At 42.8% G+C, this 27101-nt stretch overlaps 1 protein-coding gene across 3 annotated transcripts in view; it reads left to right on the forward strand.

Annotated features, from left to right (window-relative positions):
• The first annotated feature begins 3732 nt into the window (after positions 1-3732).
• BACH2 (BTB domain and CNC homolog 2) overlaps positions 3733-27101 on the forward strand; it is a 143562-nt gene continuing 120193 nt past the window's right edge. For all 3 annotated transcript variants that reach the window (XM_041412331.1, XM_041412332.1, XM_041412333.1), the window contains exon 1: positions 3733-3821. The gene's annotated coding sequence lies outside the window, so the exon portion shown is untranslated. The remainder of the gene's footprint in view (positions 3822-27101) is intronic.

Here is a 27101-nt window from a genome sequence, read left to right on the forward strand (position 1 = left end):
ACCAGCACCTCGTCAGATGAAACCTTGCCACATACTTGTTTCCCCTTTCGGGAGCATTACCTAAAAGATGATGGTGCTGGGATAACTCCAGCTTCCTTGTGGTGACCCAGATCTCTGCTGGCGATGAGATCTCTATCTCCGCTGGGCACGGAGCAAGAGCAGCAGTTGTGTTTTGGACTGCAGATCCACAGGCATGTTCCCATACAGCTTTTCCAGGCTTGTCAGCAGCCTTGCAGTGCCTTGGCTATTGCTGACGTGCCCTTGTCTGCCAGCAAAAGGCGGGATTTTGTTCCACAGTCTGGTTTCATGTAGGTCACGTAAGAGGGTGTGAGGCAACTTTAGGGTGGTTTTAAATACTAGTTTTAGAGTATGAGACAGCATAAAAATCCTGGTAGGTTTGTTTGGGGTTTTTTTGCAGCAACAGCATTGTATAACTGACAGTTGGCTGCATCTCGACTTTGGTAGAGTTTCTTTGCTTGGTCAGGAATAGTTGCCACTTGGAAAACAGCTCCTTGGTACTAGAGAGTGCAGGCTGGGAAGACTGACACTTGCTGGTAGTTTAAGAATTTATGAGGATTTATCCTGTGATTTGTTGATGGGATTTGGTTGGCTGAAATGCTTTTTGATGGATGCACAGGAATTCCCAGGTGTGGATAAAAGCACTTGGCGATAATCAAAGAGGATGGAGAAGGAAGATTGTGAAGTGAGGAGGACATGGTGGGTTGTCTGGCTTCTTTTTATTTTCAGGGTGTCATATTTAACAAAGGGCTTACAGCTTCACCCATAGTCTTGTGTGCTTTTAGCATTGCTAGACCAAACTGCTATGTTGGCCACCCTTGAAGGGTTTTCCCAATACTTCTGTTGGATGCAACATGGGTCAGCTTCCTTGCATCACAGCCACCTCACTGTTTGCCCAGGTGGTGTTTCGGAAGGTGCACATCCTTTTCAGCAGCCCATGGTCACAGTATGGAGCACTGGAACCAGTCTATGAAGCTATCTCTTCCTGTCCAAGACTTCTTTTGTGTTAGAGTCTTGCTGTAGCCAGGAGTGTTTGAGACATGTTTCTGCTGACAGTTTTCTGCTCTGCACTCCTGAGGATTGGATGTAGGGCAGTTTGGAGGGTTCCTCGCAGTGGAACTCCCTATTTACAGTCAGTGAATTCATTAGTGCCCTGAATTATTTACCTTAAAGAATTCAAGTCCTGAATTATTTACCTTTAAGGTCTGTCTTCCTGTGTTGTGTATTTGGTTGACTGTAGACCTGTGCTCTGTTATAAGCTATTAATGTCTAAGGTAGCATAATATCCAAGGAAGTTTCAGCTATTTACTGGTAATTTTATTTTCATACACAAATATTTTGCAACATTACAGCTGATCTTTAAGGTCCCTTCCAACCCAAAGCATTCTATGATTCTGTAAGTTCAGGGTGACACTGATATAAAATGGATTTGTACAGATCTTGTAAATGCATGGACAGTTTTTGAGTATGTCATCACACTTTTTTCTTTCTGCACGTTGCCTGTCTGCTGCCAGCTGTAGCTGCAAACTCTGGGCAAACTCCCTATTCAGCATCTTCTTTTTTCCCTGCTGTCCCATATTTGGCCCAAATTTTTATTAATGGTGTGGTACTCAAATCCTACTGAAGAAGTTTGTCATTTCCTCACGATCTTACTCTGTTTACCAGTGTCAGGCTTTGACAGATGATTTGGGAAGCCCCACTTCTCTTTGCAGAAAGAGGCTTAAGAGGACAAAGGATGCTAGGGATCTTAACAGCCTTGCTGCTGAGATGTCTCTATACTCCACAGTGTTTCGTGTACTGGAAATACAGTTCCCTTCTGCTGTGACTGTTCATTACTTTTAGTTGAGAGAAGCCAGGTTTTCAGGTTGGTTGGCAATTCACTGTTAATGGCCACTTGAGGAATACTGAGTTTAAATGACTGGTGTAGTGCTTCATTGGAGCTGCGTGGCAGCTCTCCAAGGCACAGCTCATCTGCCTGGACGCTGAGAGGGTGGCAGGGAGTGTCAGGGTGGCTGCCATCCTTGCTGCCAACAGCTGTTAGAGTTGTCATGCACTCTTGCCCTGAAGCCCTGATGCACAGCTCAGGTACATCCCATGTGCCAAGAGTGAAGGCAGCTGCAGCAGGCAGCGCTCACCTGCCACATTTCCCTCCCTTCTCAGGGGTGAGTGCTTGAACTCATCAGCATTCTCTCTTCAACATACTTGTGGTACATCAAAGACTTTGCAGGAAGCAAACAAATGGCATTTTGCACTGGCACCATAAAGTCTTGGACATGGTTCTTCAGCAGTGCTGCAGCTGCACAGCCAGCAGGCAGTTCTCCGTGCCTAACCCCAGTTCTTGCTCTCTCCCCATCCAACCCTCCAATTTTCTGTCCCTATTAAGTGAATTTTCTTGTTCTGACATGTTTTTCGCTGCCATCCCCTGGCCCAGATCTTGGCTGCTCTGTTTTGAGCATAGATGACTCCAGGCTGCAGTAGGGAGGTCACCTGGATCAGGAGACCCTCCTTGCTTGTAAGGTGACCCTACCCTCGTTGGCAGCAGATGCCAGAGGTAATGGTCACTTCTGTTCTGCTCTGCCATGGCTAGACTGTGTTCATTGTGTCATGTGGCATTGGGCTAAACCCATGTTTAAACTCTGTTCCAGAGATTGCGAGAATTTGGTCTTTTCAGCTGCTTTTTTGGGAATGTCTCAGTCAGACTGCTGTGACCAAAATCTTACAGCAAAACTTCTTGTTCAGTCATCCTTGTCTACAATGGACAGAGTATGCCAAAAGCCTGAGCCCTGAAGTGCAGGAAGGGTATGGCAGCCATATCCCCCAACCTGTGCTCTGTCTGGGTTTAACTGTGTATGCCCTTGTGAAGGTAGGCAAGAGACCATGTACACATGGTTGAGTTGCATCCCTTTAAGTGAAGGGTTTTTTTAATTTGCTTTCAGAGAAAGCAATGAAATACTAATGGCATTTCCAGTACTGAAAATCCAGTTTCCTTTACTTAGCATGTGTCTTCTGTCCGTTCAGAGGGATTGGGGGTGGGGGGTTGAGGTTGTCTCTTCAGCTGGATTTCTACTATATGGGCTTTTTTCTTCCTTATTTAAATGTCTTTTATGAAGTGTATTGGCAGGAGAATTTGACACTAAAGCTTAAAGCTACTAATATGGGAAGTGAGGAGTAAACAAAGACACTGAAAGACCATTTTGAGGATTTTAAGTGGAGTCACTACTTAAATAATGTTGTAGGTACAGAGTATGGAGAAACTTTATGATTAAGTAATCTACCGTCAATGCAATTTTACAAGTATTATTTTTACATCACTGCTGTGGTTATTAGTGGCATGTATTTGCTGTTGATACTGAAAGAAATTTAATTAGCTTTCTCTCCCTCTGTATTTCTGCTTTTGGTGGCACTGTCTGCTTGGCATTGGTCCTGGTGCTGCCAGGCAGGATGGCCTGGGAAGAGGGCAGAGGATTTGGGCATAGAGAGCTGTGTTCTTTTGTGTAGCTCTGCTGTGGTATCTCATCTGCCTCTCCAAACTGGTATCTGTTGCTTCTGTTTGATCAATCAGTGATTTTGGGGAAAAGACTTGTTCTTGTTTAATGTTTTTATGAGGTAAGGCAGAAAACAAAAGGACCTGAATATCTACTGCAAAACTGCTGTAATACAAATGGATAATTGCTTGCAGTTGATCAATTTTCTCTTTTGTTTTATTTTTCACACAGAGCGATGAGGCAAGAGAGAAGTTTTTAAAAACAGAAAAATGTGATTGCATAAACATCGTTGTTGGCAGGAGGACTCAGTGGATTCAGGTAATAATGTGACACCATTTTTTATTGTGCTTTAAAAACTGGCTGGTTTTCAGGCTGCCAGTGGCCCTTTGTCAGGGGCTGAGGAGGAGAGGAAGGTGACAAGGTATAACATGACCCAGTATCTGGCTGTTAATTCATTCAGACCAGATGAGAGGGTGTGGGTAATCCCACAGTGCTGGGGAATGATGCTGGGCTGCAGTAGCTTCCTTCTTTATGTCAGGCTGTTGTATCTGAGGCTGGGTTTTTTCATTTTGTTGGGGGTTTTTAACGGGTTTTTTTTTAACCCTAGGAGATTCTCTCCTTTGACCTCTTACAGCTTTGTCGATGTAGGCGGGGAAGCTCCATGCCTGTTGCATGGAAGAAGGTCAAATGATCAGCAGTCCCTTCAGACTGCAGAACCCTGAATCTATGAATATTTCCCTTGAATTCCCCCTTTAAAACGATTTCTGCATCAGAGCAGATCATTATCTGCTGAAAGACCCAGACCTAGACCTTTACTGCTTTAGAGAATGACTGCTGGTTGTTTTCTGTGTCTGAAGACAATTTCTCATTGCATGGTTGTAGGAAACTTAATGTGTGATATTTAAGCATACTAATGTTTGCAACATATTATCTTGAAGTAATGGACTTTAACATACTTAGATTCTATTTTGTAGGAAAAGTAAACTCCTAGCTAAAATGCATCTCTTATGGTTTTAATCATTTTAATTATTTCCCTCACTGAAGGGGAGTGAAGAATGAAGGCAGGGGGAGTATACAGTGCTAATTGCACTCCACATTTGTAATTGGGAGCAGATCCTATCCTCAATCTTCTTAGGCAATCCTAGTGAAGTCATCAGGCTTTTCACAAGCATATGGTTTCCCCACGCCTGTTTGATTCTGGGATAAGGGCCTACGGTGTGCTTTTTTTCACTGATTTCTCATACAGAGGAAGTTTGAAAAATATGCATCATCTTTTCCAATGTAGATTCTTGGTTTCTAGCAACAGTTGAAGAAGTTCTGCAGTATTTTATTGAGATCAGCAAAGCTGATTGCTTTAGACTGAGCTGTTTCTAACTGGCAAGTGCATTTTCTTCGTTAGGTGCAAGGTGAGGAAAAAAGCAGTTGTGGCTTTGCCTATAGTCATGACCAAGAAGGACATTAAAAAAGGGTATGAATGGGTGTGGATTTGATATTTCTTAAAGCCAGCTTCTTTTAAGTATTAAATGGCATACTCCAGGAAGCTAGTTGCTGTATCAACATTGATATAATGACACATTATTTTAAAAAATCAATATCCAGTCATAGAAATAAGTCCTGGTATAAGCTGTTGGGTGCTTACAGCTGTGATTTGTATGTATTTGCAAATGTAATGGGCTTTTTTTTTTCCCTTGTAGCACTGGTAACTTGGATAAACACTGTATGTGTGACTCATTGCAGAATATAAACTTACTTTAAAGGAGCAAGTGTTGGATTTGCTGAATATCCTGTTGCTTGCATCCCTGAATACTTTCTTGCAATAGGTCATGATTAATCTTAAATTGGCCAACCTGAGGGGAAAATTACTGCTGATGTCCCATAGGTACTTCAGAAACAAATGGAATGATGGAAGTGCTTTAAAAACATAAATAGTAGTTAGAATTCATAAAATCGTGAAGCAAACATATGGTACAAGGCCTTCTAAAATATAACACTTGAAAGTTTTTTTTATCGTTTCAGAAAGAGCTTGTTTAGTTATCATGGGAAAAGTAAATATTTTCATTCCTTTTTCTTCAGCATGCTCTCATTCCATTTATCTTTCTCTTTTCCCTTTTGTACTTCTTTTTTGTCCCCCCAGAGCATTCTTGTTTTGGTGGGATGGGGTGCCAACACCTGATGTCTATAGAAAGCCCTGCTCGAGAGCAGGAGATAAAACTACTATTGGTCCTCCTGTTGTTAGGTACATTCTTGAAGTCCTTTTGCAGTGTCGGCACAGGGTTGATGTAATCCAAACTGAGCATTCGCTGTGCGCATGTGTGCGTGAGTGAGATGTGATGGACCCTGCAGCGGCTCCTGGACCACTCAAGAACACACTTTTCTTTTAATGCAATACCCCAGACATCGGTGATGAGGGGTGCAGTCCCTCTGTGTGTGTGTACATACACGTGCGTAGGCGTGTGAGCTCACAGAAGGCAGCACAAGACTGCTCTTCTGCTGCACCTTTGGTGGGGTGGTCATGGTCTCCACCGCTAGTGGGACAGGGAGGTGAAGTTGCTGCTGGAAAGGGGTGGAAGGAGGAAGATGGGGAGCAGAGGAGTGGGGAGTCGGGTGGGGATCAGGGGCCAGGGAGGAAGACGCAGCTCCAGAGGGAAATACTCTGTGCTTTGCAGTTGCTTGTGTGGATAGAAACCAGATGGTGCGCTGGAACACCCGCTCGCTTGGGCGGCGGCGGAGCCAAACATATGGTTAATGGTTAGGAGAAAGAGCTTTTCGAGCCAGGGCTTTGCTGACTGCCTTGCATTACAGATTGTTGCAGTGTGTCATTACATTGCCAAACTAAGTGCTTAATACCCGCTGCGGGCGCTGGGCAGGCATTTGCAGGAAGGATGCAGAGGCTCCCTGGTCAGGGCGGGAGGCTGACATCACGTACGGCCCCCTGCCACACCCCCTCACACCCCCTTTCCCCTCTGGAAACCCCATAAATCTCCCCGTTTACAAGCCCAAATCTACAGCAGGCAGTTTTCCTGCTCTGAGTGTCTTTAATGCATTTATTTCCAACAGCGTATGGTTGGTTTTGCCTTTTTTTGTGCCTTTTTTTTTTTTTTGGTCCTCCAGCAGCCGAGTTCACTGAGGCTGCAGCACCACACTTACATCTCCGGCATCCGAAGTTCCTGCTCTGGGATCTTTGGGCGACACCAGACCCCATGTTATCTAAGGAACTGCTGAGCTCATTCATCTCCTTTTCACGGCCCGCTTCCTTTTATTTTTAGCCAAATCCGTCAGGCCTGACAGGCGGGTAATTTGAGCCAGAGAAAGGGCAAAGCTCCAGGTCCTTTCCACAAAGCAATTCTTCTCCTCCCTCCTGGGAAGGCTCCAAACTTGGCCTGCTCCAGGCAGATGGATTTGTTGAGTCATGTGAGATCATTTACACAAAAACACAGCGAGGCAGTGAAAAGGAAAAAAAAAAAGGGAAAGAAAAAAGAGAAAAAGGTGGGGGGGAAGGGGTGGGAGAGCATGCACTGCCGGGGCTACTGTGAGCGTAGGAAATGTGCTGCGAGGCAGCTAGACAGAGGAATGCAGCAGATTCATTCTTGTATAAGGTAATGTCTCGTTTACAGTACAGGGTGGAGCCAGCACGGAGGAGAAATCTTTCAAAAACAGATTACTCATTTGAAACAAAAATTCTCCTTAAAATAAATAATAATAATTAAAAAAAAAAATAAAACACCCAAAACAACAACCCGACCAGCAAGCGAGCGGCGCACACGGGCGCACAACAAAGGCGGCGTTGTTGACAGCACCGGATTACAGTAGCGGTAAACTCCGGGCTGGGAGGTTGCTGGAAAATGAGTTTGCTCCGTGATGCAACTGGAGTTTGCTTTGTCTGGCCGCCAGTGCAAGCGTTGCAGGGGAGACTGCGAGCCCAGCGGCAGCAGGGCACGCTTTGCTCCATCCAGGGATGGTTTCAGACACTGGGAGGGATGGAGCGAGCAGTTAAGAATCCTGAGCAGACAGGCTGGGGGGCATCATTAACAGGAAAAATGAGGGGGGATATGCATGGAGGGGGCGGGAGAGAACCTCTTCTTGCTTTGGTTTTGAGCTGGTTGTGGCATCATCTTTGTTGCATCAAGGAGTAAATTGCATTTATTCAGTTGAATGTGAATTTTGTTTTCGTTTGCAACCTAAGCTAACCCCAGCATGTTGAGTTTTGGTTTTTTAAGTGGGTGGTAAGAGAGAACATGAAACTTGGAGCTTTTCAGATCTTGTTACATCCTAGAGAATTAGGTTGGGTTAATTTATGCAGTGTTCTAACAAGATGCGTTCAAACCTTTAAATAGACTGTATTTAAGTATTGTTAATATAACTCCCAGTTACTCCAGTTTTCTTAGCAAGGCAGTATCTGAATGTTACTGTTTTATCCCAGCGGTGATTAAAAATTAAGAATAGAAGTAGAAACTGGAACTGGAAATTGGTGGGAAACATGCAATAAAACAAGTCCAATGCAAACTATTTCCTAAAATTCTCAGCAACAGTTAAGGAACTTGGGGGAACGTGTAAACAAGGGTTTGTATTTTAACATGACACGTTCCCCTGCTGAATAGTATCTTCTGCATTGCTGACTCCACTACAATGTCTGTTGAGGTGCTTTCCTCTGGGGAGGGGAGGGTTTGTCTGAAACTTGTCTCCCTCTAACTTGACCTTGTCTTTCCCTTTTTCTCCTCCTGCTGCTTTTTTACACTTTTGTCTGAAAGACGGCTGGCTTTCCCAGCCCGCTTGCTCTGCTGGGCTGAGCCACTGAGCACAGCACGCTCAGTGTGGGGAGGGCCTTCCCTTCTGTGCTTGGAGTTTTCTCACTTGGTGGAAACCTTTTGTCTTGTCTGTCTCTTGATGAGGCCACCTCGTTACTTATGTACAAGGAGCACTTGGCAACACGCCAAGTCCCAGCTGCGGTCCTGCAGTGCACAAACCCCCCATGGGGTCCCTGACCATCAGCTGATGTCTGGTGTGAGGATCAGCAGAGGGATAGAACTATGAAGATGAGGAGTACAGTCAGGCTTGGGACCTAGATGGTGCAATAAGTTGTGGCCGTAGCACAGCAGCCTTTAATTGGGAATAGCTGTAGATTGCTCTGAGATCCTTGGAAAGGTTCTGGAGAAGGACAGCACTGTTATTTATTCTGTTTGCATAGTTACTGTAACTTTCTTTCCCTTTTCCCCCAAAAACCTAATCATCCTACATTTTCTGTTGCTGTGAGCAACATTTCCTGTTGTTACCCAGAGCTGCAATTCCAGTTAAATTCTCACTTTGTAAAGCTAATCTCTCAGCAGTGGGTGTGGGATTTCCAAAAGAAAAGGCATTTGTGAAGAGCCAGTTTTTAAGATTTTTGTCTTAGCGGACAATTCTGCAAAACTCCTTTTCTAACTATTCACATTCATTATTGGTTGAAAGCTCTAGCTTCGTCTCTATTTATGGCACTTAGAAGACTTGTAAGTCTTTCATTCCCCTACGGAGTGCCCCAGTCCTCAACGTCTCCTTTTTCCGCTTCAAAGATGCCACATGTGTTGATTTTTGCATCTGTACGTCAGACAACCAGCCCGACTAGGCAGGTTTCGGGAACTGTTTATGACCTGTCTATCGGGAAAATCAGCCTTACTCTTCCTTCCCCCTCTTTCACAGCCGCTCAACTTCCTCTCCTTCTTCTTAAAGTATGTTGATGCTATCAGCCCCCTAATTCTTTTATCTCACTTCTCCTATCGTTTCCATTCTTCTGTCTGTCTCATGATTAGACTAGAAATTTCTCTGCTGCTGCTGGCCTCTTCCCTCCTGGGACATACTGTGGCACTGCCTCCTTTGGGATCTGAGGAGGGATGAGTATGGAGTTCATACATGTTGAATCATGTCCTGTGATTGGCATCAGTTTGCAAAGGTAGAGGACATTGTCTATGACAATTTTTCTTTCAGTTAGTAGCTTTAAACTACTAATTCTCTCCCTCCTCGATTGGAGGATGAGCAGGATGTCCCCACCAAGGCTTGGGAAGGGAGACACTGACAACTTCCTGCTGAGGTTGCTCAACCTCCTTATGTTGTGATAAGGAGAGAATGCGCTAGGAGAGAGGTAACCCTCTCTGTTTGATGTCGCATTATCCTTTCGATGGGACAGGATAGTCATTCTCTCCCTTGGAAAACTTAGGCAAACTTTACAGTACTCTGTAGTGATATCTAAGGTGAATGGGGCAAGCATCCATTTATGAGACGTGGGAAAGAAAGTCAAAATAAATAAATCCCTAGCTTGCCTTTCCCCTAACAGAAAATTATAGAGGTTATAGTGTAGTGGTGGCAATTTCCTCTGTCATGTGTTCATCCAGAGGGCATTTCAGGGGAGAGACAAGATTGATCTGTTTAGAATAAATCTAAGTTTCTGTGGAGCTTTAAGTCTATGTAAATTTTTCTCATCCAGCAATGAATTGATGCAGCAGTGAAGTGCAGGACTGTTTACAATGTATTCGAAACCTAGCTGTTTTCCGGATGCAGCCAAATCCCATTAACTGCGATTTCCCTGCTTCCTTTTTCCTCCTGTTGAGCCTTCTGGATAGCGGCTTTTCTTAACAGCTTGCTTGTAGAATCTGCTCCGAAATCTCCCAGTGGCTTCACTCTTCTCAAAGCAAGGGAGACTCTGGGAGCGGCTTATTACCTTCTTATCATCCAGTTTCCATTTCTGTTAGAAAGTCTCCATCGGCCACAGACAAAACAAGTTTAAATCTTTTTGCCTTCCATGTGGTCAAACAGCGGAGGTAAAAGTTCTTTCAGAGATTAAACTTTGCAGGTTTGTTAATCAATCTAGACAGCATTTGTGTACAAAATTGCCTTCTTGAATTTCCTTGGGACATCCTTAGGGAACCTTAAAAGTTGTCTGAAAGTTGCTAGGAAGTATGCCCAAGTGCCCTCTGACAGTACCTTTGCAGTAGCAGGTTTTCAAGTCTGTGTTAAAAAATACCAAGTTGTTTTAAGGCTCTGCTCATTTCATTAGCTTTTCACTGATAGCTCCTGTAGCATTACTAACTGCTAATGTGATCCTTTAGTTATTGCCTTGATTTTGTTATAAATTAAATTGGTGTCAGTGAAAGTCACTTCTGATCAGATGCTATAGAAATGTCTTTTTTTTAACCTCTTTGCAGCCTTTGTACAATTAATGGGAACATACTGTTGCTTCTTGATAAGTTCATTCATGTTTAATAGCTGTTTGTGAGCCATATTTGGCTTTTAAGTGGATGTATCACAGCTCTTGAAGCATTTTGCCGGCTAAATAGCTGGGATTAGACACTCCAATTGCTCTTGCCAATTGTTTTCTGGTGTTCATACTGAACTCTGTGTGTTACAAAAATATTTTTAGTTATAGCCTTGTCAGATTTGTTTAAGGAGAAGAAATGTCCTCATTTTTCAGAGAAGTTTATCTGGGAGTGAGTGGAATTATATTAATGTTTTTTTCTCATTTGATCAAATTTTAAGTGCTAAGATGAAAGGCCCACTATTACTTGCAAAAGTAGACTTGCTTTTGCAGGAGTGGAGCAATTTATCTTCTGTATCTGCTCCACTAATTGCAGCCTGTAAAGACCCTAAAGAGTCCTGCTAGTCAACAATTTCCTTACCGCAACCAGGGAAAAATCAGATTTAAAATGCACTTAACTGATGCTCCGTTGCACATTTTAATACCTCTTGATTACTGTGGTCACAGCATAAATAAATACATTCGATTGCTTACTGGATCATGCAAGTGTTGGACGCCTTCCTCCCTCACCACAATACTCCTTGTATCAAAGATAGCTGCTGTCATAAAGCCCCAAGCTGTTGATTAGGTAAAAGGGAATATTATACATGGGAAAATAAACCAGCACCCACAAGGTAGCTTCTTACTAGAAAGTAATGAGATTTATATTACAAAATTCAGCTTGTTGTTTTCTATTTGAATGCTTTTCAAAATTAATAATAAAATACTGAAAAATAAACTTGTGCATTCTGGGAGAATGGCATGGGATAATGTCTATTTGGTTTTGAGTTGATTAATAATTGGTTTCCACATAGTACTGTGAATGGGTTTGAAGCCCCTGTGGTGGGCTTGGACTAGTCTGGACCAGCTCAGACTCGTTGTTGCCCTTGTCCATGCTGTTCACTATAGTTAATGGTGTCTGGAAGGATGGCAGAACCCAGATAGCTATGATTAAAGAATTCTTCTCCTGGGATGCACTGCTTGGACACAAGCATCAGTAAAGCCCTATTTGCAGCCCGTGATGTCATAGGCAGCCGGACTGCATGGGGAGGATGCCGTGGGTAGCACTGTGCTGCTGAGGGTATGGGTGGCACAGCCAGACCTGCTCAGATGGCATTTTGAGAGTGAGAGGTTAAAAGGACAAGGGTAAACCACGGTCTGAAACAGACTCTTGCATGGGGCAGATCTGTTCTTGGGTGGCACTCATTTGGTTGTGCAGCTCAAGTGCAGCAGGAGTTTCACCCCTGCCCACAGGCTGACAATCACACGCTCAATGGGAAGTTGCTTTTCTGCTAGATTTTGCACCCTGTGAGTGTTGTCATTGGATGTAACAGAAAATTAAGGGGCTGAGGTGTGGGGTATCATAGCCTGTTCACCATTTAAAATAAACCTTCTGTGATTAATTCTCTGTGGGGCAGAGGGAGAGAGGGGTTTGCACTCTAAACTCTGGAGAATTTTTAGTATTTAATGCTAATTTTAACCCTGAAGCATTAGTGAATTGAGTAGTGCTCCAAGTACTGCAGTTAGACTTCAAGAGGAAACTCTGGATAGCATTGCTGAAGGAGTGATGATAGCAGAGAGTTCCTATATGCATGCAATGGCATATCTACAAGAACTAAAGGTTGGTATTTCCAAACAAGTGGAAATGCACAGGAGTTGGTGACATATATTTTGGTTTTCAGTACAGTAGGTGGCAGGAGAGACAAAGTGACAGCTTGGCTGGGGTGGCTCCTGGTCCACCTGCCATGGTAACGAATGATGGTCTATGCCCAGTACTGTGGAATAAATGTGACATTGTATGGCCAGGTTCTTTTGTGAGATCTGTCCTCTGCTGTGATCAACACAGTGCCATAACAAGATGGGAACATTAGATACACATACTGCAATGTCCCTGTGTTAAATGCCACAACGTGTACTTGTCATGTTTTTGTACGATGTGTTCTGGTTCTGGTACCTGTCAGGGACTAGAGGTTTTGTGGCAGCCTATGCCAGTCCCAGTTACGACTGCTCATTGTCTTTCTCTTCCTACCTTGTCCTTGGCCAGGACTTGCCCCATTCCCTCTTGCACCAGTGTTGGTGCTTATGAAGCTGACCATAATCTGCTTGATGGGGTAAAGTCAGTCAACAACGAATAAGCTAAAGACAGGGTTGGACTTTGTACAACTCAGCAGAAGCATCTCACCTCATGGTTGTGAAAACGGTGTTGAGGTAAAGTAAGTGATAGGAAAAGTTACTGACAAATTCAGGCAATAGAGTACACCCTTGATCACCCCTATCAAACAGGATGGATGACAGTGAAGTAGACACCAGCAACTTCTCTAAGCCAACAGCTGATAGACTTCAGGGCTTCTGATCTGCAGTTGCATAAAATAGCCTTAAAAAAACTATTTAAGTACATAAAAGTCTTTCCTAATGGAGAGGCAAACTGAATCGTGAAATTAGTGGCACTTTCCCTTTGTCTCTTAGACGTATGTCTCCTTTTTTAGGTGAAAGGGGTATTCCTCATCCCACTTTAGTGAAGGTGAACGGATTGCTTCCTTTCTTATTTATGGGAGGTTTGGTCTCCCAGTGCCCCCAAGGACAAAATCTGCTATGGTGTGTGTGTAACTTGAGCAATGTCAATGAGATTGTAAAACAGAGAAGGTGACTTGGCTCTGGGTTTGTAACTGGAGAAAGGAAGAGCTTTTGTCCATTGATTTATAGGGAAATTAGTGCATGGCTAAAATATTCCCACCTGTTTGCTGTGCTTTTTTCCTGAGGATTGTTCCCTGAAGGACTTCTGGTCCTGGTGGAAACAACTTCGTTGTGCAGGCCTGCCTTAGAGCCAAGAAGAGCAGATAGTGTACGACTCATACTTGTCAGAAGAATCTTTAGTATACATACAAGCTTCCAGTGATGACTTTAAGTCCTCCCTTTATCTGTATTTGGACATAAAATTTGAATTCTGGCATATCAAAACATGCATGTATGATGGCCTAAATTTTGCATCTTTATAAGACGTCAAGCCCTTTTTCTTGGCTCCATTACTTATATTCTGTTTCTGTGACCACTGGTTTTGTAAGATTGTTGTCAATGTTTTTTCAATAAATTAATGCTGGTTTTTTTTATTGAAGGTTGACTGAAAATTGAACTGGTGTTGAAGTTGTAAAACTGTTAGTGTAACATAGTAGCAAGAACAAGACCTCTTTTGTCTTTGCTGGAGAGCCTGACTGCCCCATAGATAGAACCTGAGCACTTCATACTGATGAAAAATGAAGGCAGGAACACGGTGATTTTTTGAAGGTCATGGAGGAAACCTGAAAGGTTGAGACCTAGGTCTCTTCTACCCCACCCCAGGAAGCTGAATCCTGTGATTTCTAGTATGGTGAAGTTTACTTCCTCTTCCCCTGAGAATGTGAGACTTTTCCCATTGGAAAAATATTTGTTCTTCTCACGGCAGGTATAGACACACATTACAAATTTGGAACCAAGTTTGACTCACTGCCACAAAAGCAGGCACATTTAGAGAGTAGCTAGCTATAGCTGTATTGTGCAGAATGAGCAAGGGAAATGGTCTGAGTGGCAAAAAAACAGTAACTGCTCTGTTGTGGCTTTACTCAACTCTCTGAGTTGTATCTGGACCAGAGGAGGGACCTGGGCATGCACTGGGTTTAGGCAGCTTTTGGACTGCTCCATCACGCACACCCAGGACAGGGTTTCTTCTCATAGAAAAGCGATTTTAAAGAATGGGACCTTGTTGGCCAAATTTTCCTTGAATCATCTGGTATCTTGCAGATATTGGTATGCTGACAGAAACACAGTGGCTGCAGACAGTTAATTGGTTCTGTAACCAGGTTTAACTGTAGAGGGCTCTGCTTGGTGAAGAGGATCAGGAAGGAGTTCCTATTATTTTAAAGCACAAGCTGTCTAAGGCTAATTATGAAAAACATGCCAAGTTGAAATACTCATTCTTTTAAATGAATTTCCATAAGCAGCTCATGGACAGGTTTATGCTGCACTGGAAGAAGTGTGACTGCACTTTAATGTTGATATCTGGATTGGTGATTGGGAAAAGATTGTTAAACAACTGGAGTTTAAATACCAGTACAGCTTCATTGTAATAATTTCCCCGAAGGCACATTGGTAATTCTGCTAAATAGAGAGTTTAATAGACTTCAATAATGTGTACTTGGGAGACCCTATACACAAAGGAGTAATGCATAAAACATTCATTATTGTAAACTGCTACCTTTGCATGTAGAGAGGAATCTGTTGGAAGAAAACTGTTGTGTTGAGCGTGGCAACGTGTTGGAGGGTGTTAGCAGACAGAAGTCATTGTCACCCCCTTACCTAATTCACCTGCTGAAGTTGAGATTGCATCATTTTACTCAACAGTGAATGAATTATTCGAAGTAGACATCAATTTATTTTCTGAGAAGTCCTTTGAAAGCTGGTGGGCCATGGTGGTTCACAGGGCTTTGTTTTCTTTGATATGCTGATTAAGTGTCAAGAGAAGATGTGCCTGGTAGGAACCATAGCATAACCCTATTAAAAATGACATAAAAACGTTGACATTAAAACAACACAAAGCAACCTTTGCAAGTGGCTCCAAGTGAGTTTAGTGTTGTATTTTGATTTCTTTTCACTGCACTGCTGCTGATCGCCCTGATGGAGAACAGGTGAGAAGGAGGGAGCAGATGCTTTTGGTAGTAAAGTAAGGCATTTATCTCTTTTAATGAGGTAACATCATTAGGGCTGACAAAGTGCTGCAAATCCATACGTGTAATGGACTGCTGCTGTCTTTTAGTAGTGCACGCAGGCTGTTGTACTTCTGAGCATTTGAATCTGCTGAATCACAGGTCGGGCTTTATCTCCTGTCTGATACTGGGTTGCATTTTTTTGGTGGTTTGTTTTTGTTTTGTTTGTGTTGGTTTGTTTGGTTGGTTTTAACCATTTTATTTCTTCTTCCCTTCCCCCACCCCCCAAGTCCATCTTTGCCTTTAATGTCTGGGAACTGAAGCACTCCAGGATATGTATTGCGACAGGCAGAAGTGTAACCATTTTCCAAATACAGGAGTTGATTGAAATGCAATGTCTATTGCAGTGCAAGGACTTCTCTATAACTGGGAGAGGGAGGTCGGTCATACGTCTTTGAGTCTGATTTCTTTTGTCTAAGATGGGTAGAGGTTTTGGGTTGGGTGTTGTTGGGTTTTTTTTTCCTTTGCCCTCTGCCTGTTTCCTTTAGAGCAGTGGCATAATGTCAGCCACACTCATCGTGTCAGCCACTGACACTGATGTTCAGTAACAAGGAGCTGCAGAAAAAGGGAGAGAGGTGGCTGTGGCACTGGACAAGGAGCAGCAGCAGTTGGAGGGAAATCTACAGGTTAGAGCATTCTTCTGTACAAAATCTGTCACTGTAAAAGTCGTGTGCACAGTTGTATTCAAAGTGTCCAAGGGAAGAAATGAGATGTGTGTCAATGGATATGTGTCCTTTATGTCTCACTTCTCAGATGGTAAGCATTACAGCACACGGCTATAGTAGTGTGAAAATAACAAAACTTCAAACAAATAAATCTAAATTTTAAAAAGCTGGGAGGTTTTAATAATGTCTCTGTTAAAAATTACTTAATAACCCCATCAAAACCTCCACTACAAACAGACAACATAACCTAGACATTTGAGGTATGCTGTGTTTATCAGAGAGCCACAGAGTGTCACTTGGGCATCCGTGCTGATTCCAGGAAGAGAGCCTGTCGGTAAAAAAGATTCATCTGAATAGATCACGCACACAAGAAAAAAAATTGGTTCCTCTTTCTTTTTTTTATCTGCATGCCCCTCCCATCCTGGGCTTCCCAACACCTGCTTGTGCTGAAAGAACATAAACAGAATTGCAAGATTCCTCAGCATTAACTGTTGCCTGACAGTCCCAGCTAAACACTGCAAGGTTATCCCATTTTTCCTCTTCATTGTTTTTTCTTGCTCTCTGCCACACACCCAATGAGTCTCTGCAGCATCCTCATATGGACCTCCATGTTTGTTGTGCTCTGCCATGAGCCAAAATCAGTTGTGTTCACCAGAGTTGAAACGAATCCAGAGTTGGGGGTCTCTCACTGCCCACCCCTGTTAGGTAACCCTGACACCAAGTGGGGGGACATGACTGAGAGCCAAAAAATTCACAGCTGGTAGGTGCACATACTAGCCCGTACTGAAGTATTATCAAGTAGCCACACTACTGAGTGGACATTTGGGTCAAGACTATGGAAAGCTCCATTAATACTTGTAACTTTATTAGATTTATTTATTTAATGCTGGAGAGATCCAAGGGTATGCTTCAGTGATGCCCAGTCAGCGTTCCCCGCTGCTGAAATGAAAGCATCATTCTGCAAAGCAACAATCCCACTAGTGACTTGTTCCTTCCTCATGCTTCTGAACATCTTGAACTGGAAGAAAGTAATGGCCAACAGGTTAAAGAAAAGGTATTGTCTTGGGAAAGCTTTAGGGCTTTTTGAGCTTTTAGATATTTTTTGGTTTTACACACACACAGACACCCCATTGCTTCCATAAATCATCATTTCTACAGCACATACCAAAGATTTTCTGTGCTGTCTTATTCCAGCAGTGAAACCAGAGTTCAATTGCCTCTCTTCCAAGGTTGGGATTACAAAAACTTTACACCGTCTCACCCTCCTCTCTTGCTGCAGGCACTCCGGTCCAATAAATAAATACTTGGCCAAGTTTTACTACCCTTTACCCCTTTAACTAAAACCAAATGCCTTCTGCTTTGTTGAAGGCAAGTCATGCCTACTTCTGTTGCTCCAGCCAGCAGTTTCTCAACCAGCTTGGCCTCTCAGGGACTGATTAATTTTTAGTGACTCCGAAACAGTTACCAATCCTTTCTGTGACTGGTGTATGAAAAGAAAGTAACATTGTCCAGGGTTCTTAGGGAGAGAAAATAGCTGGTCATACCCTTTCTCAAGACTACAGATGACCCAACTTCACTCTCATTTCTCTAATAAAACTGGGCTGAAAGTGTTGTGATGGAGGGCAAAGGGATAGGATGGAAGGATTTGACAAATAAGCAGGTGATAATATGACAGGCTTCTGTATTAAGGTTATCTACTCATTTTTTATTTCTTTTTTTTGTGGCCAGTTTATTAAAAATATTTTAGCACTTGGCACCACTTCTCAAGAGGAGAATGTGCTGGTCTCCTTGTCAGTACTGTTTCAGGGCAGACTTAGAGGTGATGCAGCCACAGGCTTGGTTGCTTGTGAGGCTTGATGCTTATTTCCCGTAGGAAGTACGGGGCAAAGCTCTGCTAGAGAAGGGCTGCTCGTCAGCAACTGCAGCACTGGCGGGCCAAAACGTGTTTGCCTGGCTTTCCTGGGTGGTCGACTGGCTCGTATGCAGCACATGGAAACAGATCTTTAGGAATGTGAAACGGTGCCTTCTGCATTTCTCCCACAAGTATTTTATAGTTTTGACTGGCATGTGCAAAGGAAATGGAGAATAATAGAAGAAAAAAATTATATAACACTCAGCTGTGCTTCTTTTCCATACCAAGGTTTTGCATTTAAAGTAAAAAGATCAGTTTTGTGCTGTTGCAGAAGTCTTTTTTGAAAATTTAGTGAAGAGTTCTTTTGGTAAATGGGTAAAGATTTCTTCCTCCTGAAACTCATCTCCAGTTTAGATAGTGGATGTGCTCAGAGAAATGGAATGTGATTCCGGATTTTGCAGAAATAGGTTGTGAAGGGACCTTGTGTTTGGAGTGTTTGGAGATTTTCTTGATTTCTTTCCTTTTTAGTAAAGATGTTATAAACCAGTAAGTATCCAGACTTTCGTAAGTCTCATACATGAGGAGGAGGATGCTCTCTCAGTGTGGCTGCCATCTACTAACTAGTTTAGTGCTCATGGCTCTCAACATTTGGTGTAATGTAGAAGTAGCATATCTTTTAGACAGGTCCTTGCCAGCAGAACTCCTTTCTCCCTCAGGTTCAGTTGAAGAGCCTGGAAAAGACAGCCCACAGAGGTAGAAGTTGTCCTTTCAGAGTCCCTGGAAGATCCAGCTTTGGCCCAACTGTGAATCAGCCATTTAAGGCTGAGGATCCTCTGTACTGCCAGAGAAGTTTCCTCCCTGCAACAAACAAAAGGATCTTTGCCTTGGAAGTGAGAGTTTAAAAATACACAGTCATTCAGAAGGGGCACTGCAGCAGTACATATGTTAAAGCAGCAGTGCAAGAGTGTGGGGGGTGAATGGGCATGTGCAAGTCAAATAGAAATGTTTGCTATTCCCCCAGTTCTGCCTTCGGAGGAGCTTCATTCTCCAAGGACATGGTCCTGGTTTTGTGAGGAATGCCTGAGGGCTCAAGTCACTTAGCTTCTGAGCTTTGTAAATCTAGGTATAAGTGTTCTGTTGTTTGCAAGGAGCCTTGCAGTTCTCTGGTGGGAATGTGTAAAAAGTATACATGTAAAAACTACCCCTACCTTTGCAGTGGCTTTCAGATTAAAGATCTGCTTTATTAACTCATGGCTCCTTAGCCTGCTTTGTCAGCACTGAACATGCACTGAGATGCTTCCCAGTGGCTTACAGCTCTTGGTTTTGTCTAGCAAGAGCAATCTATAATCCAGGGGTGTTCAGGTAAATGAGCTCTTGAGAGGTTTGTGGAAAAGGAACAATGCATTCAGCATGATACTTGTAGAAGGTGAATATTCTGGCAGTTTCACATTATGTCACGCTATTCTGTTTTGAAAATACAAAATTCTGGTTTTGTGCCTTCCAGTTATCCTCTCAGCAGAACAAGGCACTTCTCTTGGAGGGGCCCAAAAAGTGTACACTTAATTGCTTTACAAATGATGTGAAGTCTTTGAATGTAATCTAGCTATTGCTCATTAACTAGCTGAACCTATTAAACCTGGACAGCAAGCAGGACTGAGTCGTCCGCCCTTGATTGCAGGCAGCTAATGGAGCTGTGGGAGCAAGCTGTGCTGCAGAGTGGAATTGGCAGTAGACTCCCAGAAACCCTCCCTGTTTTGAACTTGCCCTACACTCCGTTTAGACTTCTGGCTTTGAGACAGATGATTTCAGAGCAGTGAGGAGGGGGGAAGGCAGGGCGTGTAAAGCATTGTCTTGCCAGCTATGATCAGAAGTTAAAAGCTTTGATCAGAATTTAAAAACGAATCAGAATTCGAATGGTACTGATAATTTGACATTCAAACCTGCAGAAGCAGAGGGATTTGTCATCTGGCCGTGGTTGCCTTCATTATTGATTGGTACTCATGCAGATAGTTCCATTACACAACACTGAACAAAAAAAAAATTGCCCAAACAATGTGACTTGGCATCTCCTTGGTGTTTTTTAGCTTGGAGGGAATCAGCTGATCTTACAAAGCCCATATAGAGGTGATTTGGAACCCATGAACACATCCTTTCTTGCAAAGCAGCGTGGTAGTGTTTTCTTGCGTCTTCACACCACTCTAGCAGCACAGAGGAAAACAAAAAGCAATAAATGTTGAGATTTTGGTGGTTTTTGTTTTGTTTTGGGGGTGGGGTTTTGTTTTGTTTTGTTTTTTGGGGTGTTTTTTTGTTTGGTTTTTTTTTTTGTTTTTTGTTTTTTTTTGTTTTTTTGGTTTTTTGTTTTTGTTTTGTTTTTTGGTAGTAGTAGCTTGAAATAAAATGAGGATAGTTGGGATTCGCCCAGGAAACTTGAAGTGTTTAGCCTCTTAAACATCTCCTCAACTGGAGATGGATACAGCCCTTGCTATGTGGTGTTTACCTATAGAGCACTCTTGGCACTGTGCCGGAACATTGTTTCAGATGAGCTTGTGCTGCTGTCTGAGTCGCCAGGATCTCATCCTTCAGCACTCACATGCCTCCCATCCAGTTGTACTTTGTGCCCAGCCTTATTTACCTTGTGGGTTTTGCCAAGATCACAGCTTGGTGGTGTGGCTTCGGGCCCAGTCAGACCATCTGTCAAGGAGAAGGGGAGGAGAAGGTAGTGGTTTTGACATGTTGCTTGAAGAAGCACATGTCCAAATGTGCTTTGAAATCTTTGTTCTACTTGCTTGTTCAATACTTTCAAGGTGCTGTGTATTGTGGAATATTTTTCTGTTGTGCTGCCTTACTTTCTCTGTTGTGGAGAGATCATTTCATTTCTAGTCTGGATTCTTACATTTTGTTTGTGCTGCTGGCAGATCCTATCAACACCCACTTTTCACTGATATTTAAACTTTAAAAGATAAAATAAAAATCTTTGGTGTCATGGAACACTGACTTGCTTGTAAAATGGTTCTATATACCGGAGATGCTATTTAAAAATATTGTAGGAGTCTAGTAATACATTAGCATTTTATGCATTTCACTCAGAGCAGTCCCAAAGTGCTTAAACTGTAGTGCACACATGCAGCCCTGTAGAGATGCAGTTCTCAGGACAGGAGCTGTAAACCAGCCCTTGCATTTGCTGATGGAGGGATGGATGCAAACAGCTTCAAGCAAAGCAGCTGGAATAAACTGCCTTCTAGAGAAAAATGCCATGTCTAGGGGTACAGCTCCCAGGAGTTCAGCTTGGGATGCTGTCAGAGTTGCCCACCCTGAGATCATGATGCTGTGTGTGGACCGGGAAGCCCTTAGCCTGAGTTGCTGTGGTTTTTGTCACAGCCTCAGGTACAGCACTTGAGGCTGGATATTTGAGCAAGTGTCCTCACGGGCTCTGTGTTAAGAACCCGGTGCCTTCAGCACTCTTCACCGAACAGCAAGTAACTCCTTTGTTTGTCAGCAGGTAGAGTGGAGCCACGCTGTGCAGATGTGGGCTGGGCTGGGCGCGGTTGGCTCGCGGAGGCCGTGCACAGGGAGCAGCGTGCGGGCAGGCGGCTGCCACGTGTGCTTTGGTGGCTGAGGATTCCTTACGTGATGCCAAAGTGGTTGTGTCCCTGAGTGTGCAAAACACGTTTCTCTGCGTCATCCTAGGTATCCTTCAGCCGGTTTATATTTGTGTCCCTTAGAAACCAATGTGTGAGTTGATCTCAGATTAGCTATTCTAGACATAGCTCAGCAGAGGGGAGATGTAGAGCTGTAGTGTGAGGACAGAAAAAAACATTTTCAGATTATTTTGAGACAGCAGTTACATCATTCTGGGAAATTCAGCCTTGCAGAAGCTAATAAAAACTAAAATTCAAGCTCTTATAAAGTTAAGCAGAACTAATACCACAGTGCGTTTTCTGGTTATCATTTCAAAACCTCTGTGACATTTTCTCTGAATGTTCCCATACAGGCGCAGTTATTTGCGTGTGAGAATCTCAGGAGCAGCTGGGTGGTGGGGAGCAGCAACCTCACAGGTGTGTAGGAGAGCTCCATCTTACAGAAAGAATTACATTGTGGCCAGCTGTGATGTCACAGTTCAGGGTTCAGTGAGTTGTCAGCAGCCACCGTCTGATGTTTCTAACCAAGCATCATAGCACCCTGTGCTCCTTTTTAATTCTTTAAAGAAAATTAACCAATTAATTCTTGCAGTTTTGAAATACATCGTGTCTAAAACAGAAAATAAAAAAGGAAAGAAAAAACCCACTATTTTATTTTCATTTGGCATGACTCTGTTAGGCGAAAAGAACCTTTCAATATATTGAGTTGGGAAGTAATTGATCTTGGGAGTGTGAGATGGGTTATAATCTTAATGTCATTTTACAATTACTAAAATAGGCCAGTTTTGTCCTTCACTAATCCATGTAAATCCCTTTGATTTAACAGTGTTGTATGGATGAAAATAAGAAATGCTGCAGCCTGTATTTTGGGATCTCCTTGCTTACAGTGTAAAAGCTTACAGAGCACATTGATGAAGCAGCCCTCCCTCTTGTACACTAGAATACCACTACCAAGTGCTGGCACAAGCCAGAGCATCACCTGCAGCTGTTGCTTTTTTCAGATGCAGCAGGTGAAGTGCAAACCCTGTCATTTCTCTAGATTCAGCAGAATATGTGTATGTGCAGTTTGTCAGTATGTTTATAGCAAAAAGGCTAAGAGCAGAAAATATTTCTAGGGATAGTAAAACCTGCTTTAAAAGAAATGAGAGGCTTTAAAAGCTTATACAAATCTTGAAAGATACAAAAGGGCTGGACTGAACATTGCCATTTCAGTCAAATTTACTTAAACAGGAACACATTTAGGTCAGCGTTTTGTGCTTGGCAAAGTCGTCTCCCTAATCTCCTTCAGAGTATTTCTGACTGTGATTTAGGTGTAAGGGGGAGGAAAGTGCTTCCAGGCTGAGACTTGTAGCTAAATTGTCATGCCAAGATAATCTGTTGATTACCACTGAAGTGGTGTAGATGGATAGGCACTGCATTCTGAAATCTGCTATTCACTGTATACTTGTGTGCAGTTCTTCATCTGGAAGCATTCAACCAAAGTATCCAACGCCTTCTGAGTTTTAAATCATTTCCCCAAACCAAGGCAGCAAATTCTAGTTGCCTAGGCTGATCTTGCTTTGTTTGTGTGTTTCAGCAAGATTCAGAGAGGTTGTGCCAGTTGATCTATATGCAGTTTCTTGCATTTGTCAGGTAAGTGGAGCAGAAATACAGTTTCCTCCTTTCTCCACCCCTTCTTTCATTTAATGAAATGGGAAATGTTGAAGCTACTGGAAACCTTGATGTGACATTTCTAAGTGCAGTGATGCTGTCTCTTAAATTTGGGTCCTGTAAGCAAATTGCAAACATTAGGAGCTCCTGTATAGCTAGTCTTCAGTGCTGTTGTTTTATGAAGTTGATTAGGAACAAGTGATCAGACTAATATATATTTTAAAACAGATGATGAAAAGTGCTTTCTTGGGAGATTATATTAGTGGTAAAGGTGTTGGTAAATCTCTCCATTATTATAAAGGATCCTGATTTTGCGTCTGCTGACAGAGGACTTGGGATAATAGGAGATGGCATAGCAATTTAGGATATCTTTAACCAGCATCTTGAGAGCAGAGGCTCCAAGACGACTGCAGCTGGTGCAGCTGTGATTGCGGTGTGAACGTGGGCGTCTCGTAAGTGAGATGAGTCTCCTGGGAATTAACGTTGGCGCTCTGTCTTCCATGAAAGCCCCATGTGCTCACCCACGTTGATATGTATGGCTGTCGCCTACCTGCTAATGAACAACGAAACAAAAATGTTCTGCAAGGAAGTCTTCCCTTGGCATTCTTCCCCCAAGTATTTCTTCTTCTGTCTGCTCAACAGGTGTTAAAATGGAAGGCAAGAGAGTTACAGAAGTGCAGGAGTTTAACTAAGGCGAAGGTGGCCCTGTATGCTTCCTGGGATTGCCACGTATCTCAAAGTTCTTGCTTTTGGGAACAGGGATTGGAGCTCATTGCTGTTTGAGCCTGATGCTTCAGTTCTTTCCTTTCCATGCCTGCACTTAATAAAATCAAAAGCTGAGAACAAACCCAGTCTCGATGGGTTTGACGGCAGCTCAGCTTATCTATAAATATTATTAAAACACGCTCCATCAAAGAGGTGTAATTATCAAGATATAGAAACAAAATTGCAGCAGTCATGCACAGAATTGTTGTCTAGCCATTAGGAGGCTAAAGCAAAGAAAATGAGGTATCACAAAATTGAAATTCATAATCAAAGCAAATGAAGCAATATTGTTATTACTTGGGGCAACAGAAGCTAGCTGTTCTCCTGGGAATCTGAAATAGTCATTTCAGTCTTCCTTCAGATTTCTCTGTGCTTCCTCTGAGACCTAATAGCCACAGATTTTTCAGACACCTGTATATATATATATATACTCAGACACTTGCCTTTGACTTGTGAAAAACTACACTGGAAGTTCTTTCCTGGACACTTGGTGTAGGGAGTTAGTGCAGACAGGCACTGGCCATGTCCTGTATCCTCCTGCTGGTCACTCTTTCTCAGTGGGAGGTAACTCCACAATGTGATGGCCCAGACTGTCTAGGGGTGTCGCTGATGTGATTTTAAAGTCTGGATTTGAACAAGTGGATTCCAGCCTCTTTCTCTTCCAGAAACACAATTTTTTTGTACTTTCAAAAAAAAAAGTGTATTTTCTAGGGAGAAATTATGTACCAGATAACCATAAATGGCAAAAATTACATAACTTTTCTCAAAGTTATACACTAAAACAGTACTGCAACCACCAAATTTTAATTAAACTCACCTTACAGACACTAATTGTAGTATATACAGCTTTTATGTGTATATAAGCTGAGGCACAAAGTAGTGGCTTGGGGTTATACAAGGAAGTTTTTAACACAGCCCAGGTCTCTTGTTGTTTGCTTTCCATAGCTGTTTATTACAGTGTGTTAACATGAAGAGGTAAAATGCAGATGCTTTGTCTTTTTAAAAGCAAGCTATATATTAGTTGCACTTGCTCAGACTGTATTTATACTACTTGAGAGCTTGTTATCTGCAAATACATCTCTGGTTTTTATGTTCTTCTGAACATACCTTCTTTGTCTTCCCTGTTTCTGTCTTCCGTTATGATGAAAAGACTGCCACTCATTTCCCAGTATCTCAGAAATAGCAATTTTTTTTGTCTCATTTTTTAACCAGAAAACTCTCTTTTACCCCAAACCATGTTTTTTTGTTCTTCCCTCTCCCCACCCCATCTCCTACCCCATTTGGCTGGTCCCAAAGATGACACCCTCAGTGCAGATGGACCTCCATGCACTGACCTAATCCATTGTCCATCCTGTGGATTTTCATAGCAGTCCCTAACATCCTGATTTGGCTTCTTCATCTCTCGTTTCGTCAGTAGTTACCCACTACAGTTTTGCTGTGGAAAAGTGATTTAGCAGATCCCAGGTACTGGCCCCCAGCTTAATTTTCCTTCCTCTCTGTAGAGTGTGTCTCCCTGAAAGACGGGGCTTTTTGTAAGGATGAGCAGCTGTTCTTTTCAACACTGCTGGCCCATTTTGGCTCTCCCTCAAACCTGACTGTTGAATGTTACTATTTCAGGTCTGTGGCCTGACCGATCAAGTGCAAAGTCTGCTCTTCCCTTAGCAGTTTAGGGTACCCAAACCCATAGGTCGAAAATTACTGTGTCACGTGGGGCTCAAGTGTAGCTAACATCTCTCATGTGAGGCAGTAAAAATTGTTGGCAAAATTCTTATAATTCTCCATCTGCTGAACCAAATAGCATCATAAGTGTAGAAGAATATGAGCTAGTTCAGTAGCCAAAAAAAAATTTTACGAACTTTTCTCTCGGGCTCTGGTAGGTGTGAAGTTTCTGTGTTTCCCCATATTTAGGGAGTCCTAATGTGAACCTGCATAAGATTCAGGTGGTGATAACTACTAACCTCTTAGTGTACTGGGTGTCCCTTAGAGAGGGAGGGAGGCAGTGCAAAATGTCATGCAGAAGAAGGTATGAACAGTTTACACCAGCTCTGGAGACAGAACACAGCCATTTCTGAGATGTAAGATGTGGTTTCTTTTTTAAGCCAGGTATTGAAATGGCTGCTGTTACTGTAAAATGTGAGTACCCGGAATCTTTTAATCTTGCAGCATCCTTACCAAGTAGAATGTAGGTGACAGGAAAACTGCTGTGCTCCCTTAGCAGCTGGCAGTGCATGGCTGCCACTTGAACCCAGAGGCCAAGGCTTCAACTGATCTTGCTGTGGGCAAGGTTTTAGAGTCTCATGGCCCAAACTGAATGGGTCAAATGTTGTGGCTGTGATGATACAACACTCTTGTGTTTGGGCTACAGGCAAAGAATCTGTCCTTGGAAAAGAGGCAAATTAGAGGAAGATGGCAAGGTAGCTGTTCCAGCAAAGTACTTGCCAGGTAAATAGCAGATTCTGTCTTGGGTGAAATGATGCGACCTGCTTTGGTGAAAGCCATGAGCCAGGCAAGCCTCTGAAGAGTTCTTTAGGGAAAGGTTTGGAAAAAAAACTAACCACAGAAAGTAGGTTTCTGGAACAGTGAAATAAAGGCTGCAACAACAAAAGAGATGCAGGTGAAGGAAATGGAGGAATAGAGTAAGTAAAATCCTTTGAGTAAGCAAACTGTCTGTGACCAGGAATTGATGAAGAGCAATCTTAAGAATGAAAACAAAGCTATAATGTATTCATGAAGCACAATGATGATAACTCGGAGGGAGTAGCATTAATTATGACTTCCACAGCAGAAAAATAGCTTGTAGACTGGGAAACAATTAGTGGTCGATTGCTCTGAACTAGATTTCAAACGCAGTACATGAAATGACAATTACACAGTATTACCAACAGACAACTACTGTGATGAGATAAGAGCTGTCAGCAGATTTGGACCAAATTCCTTAGCTGACATCTGCTTACTAAAAGGGAGACTTTCTTGGGGTTAGGGCCAGTGACAGAACAGAGGAATCAATGGCCAAGTGTCATCTTCTGTCTCC

Source organism: Onychostruthus taczanowskii, unplaced genomic scaffold (assembly GCF_017590055.1).
Source record: "Onychostruthus taczanowskii isolate IOZ18803 unplaced genomic scaffold, ASM1759005v1 scaffold39, whole genome shotgun sequence".
NCBI lineage: Eukaryota > Metazoa > Chordata > Aves > Passeriformes > Passeridae > Onychostruthus > Onychostruthus taczanowskii.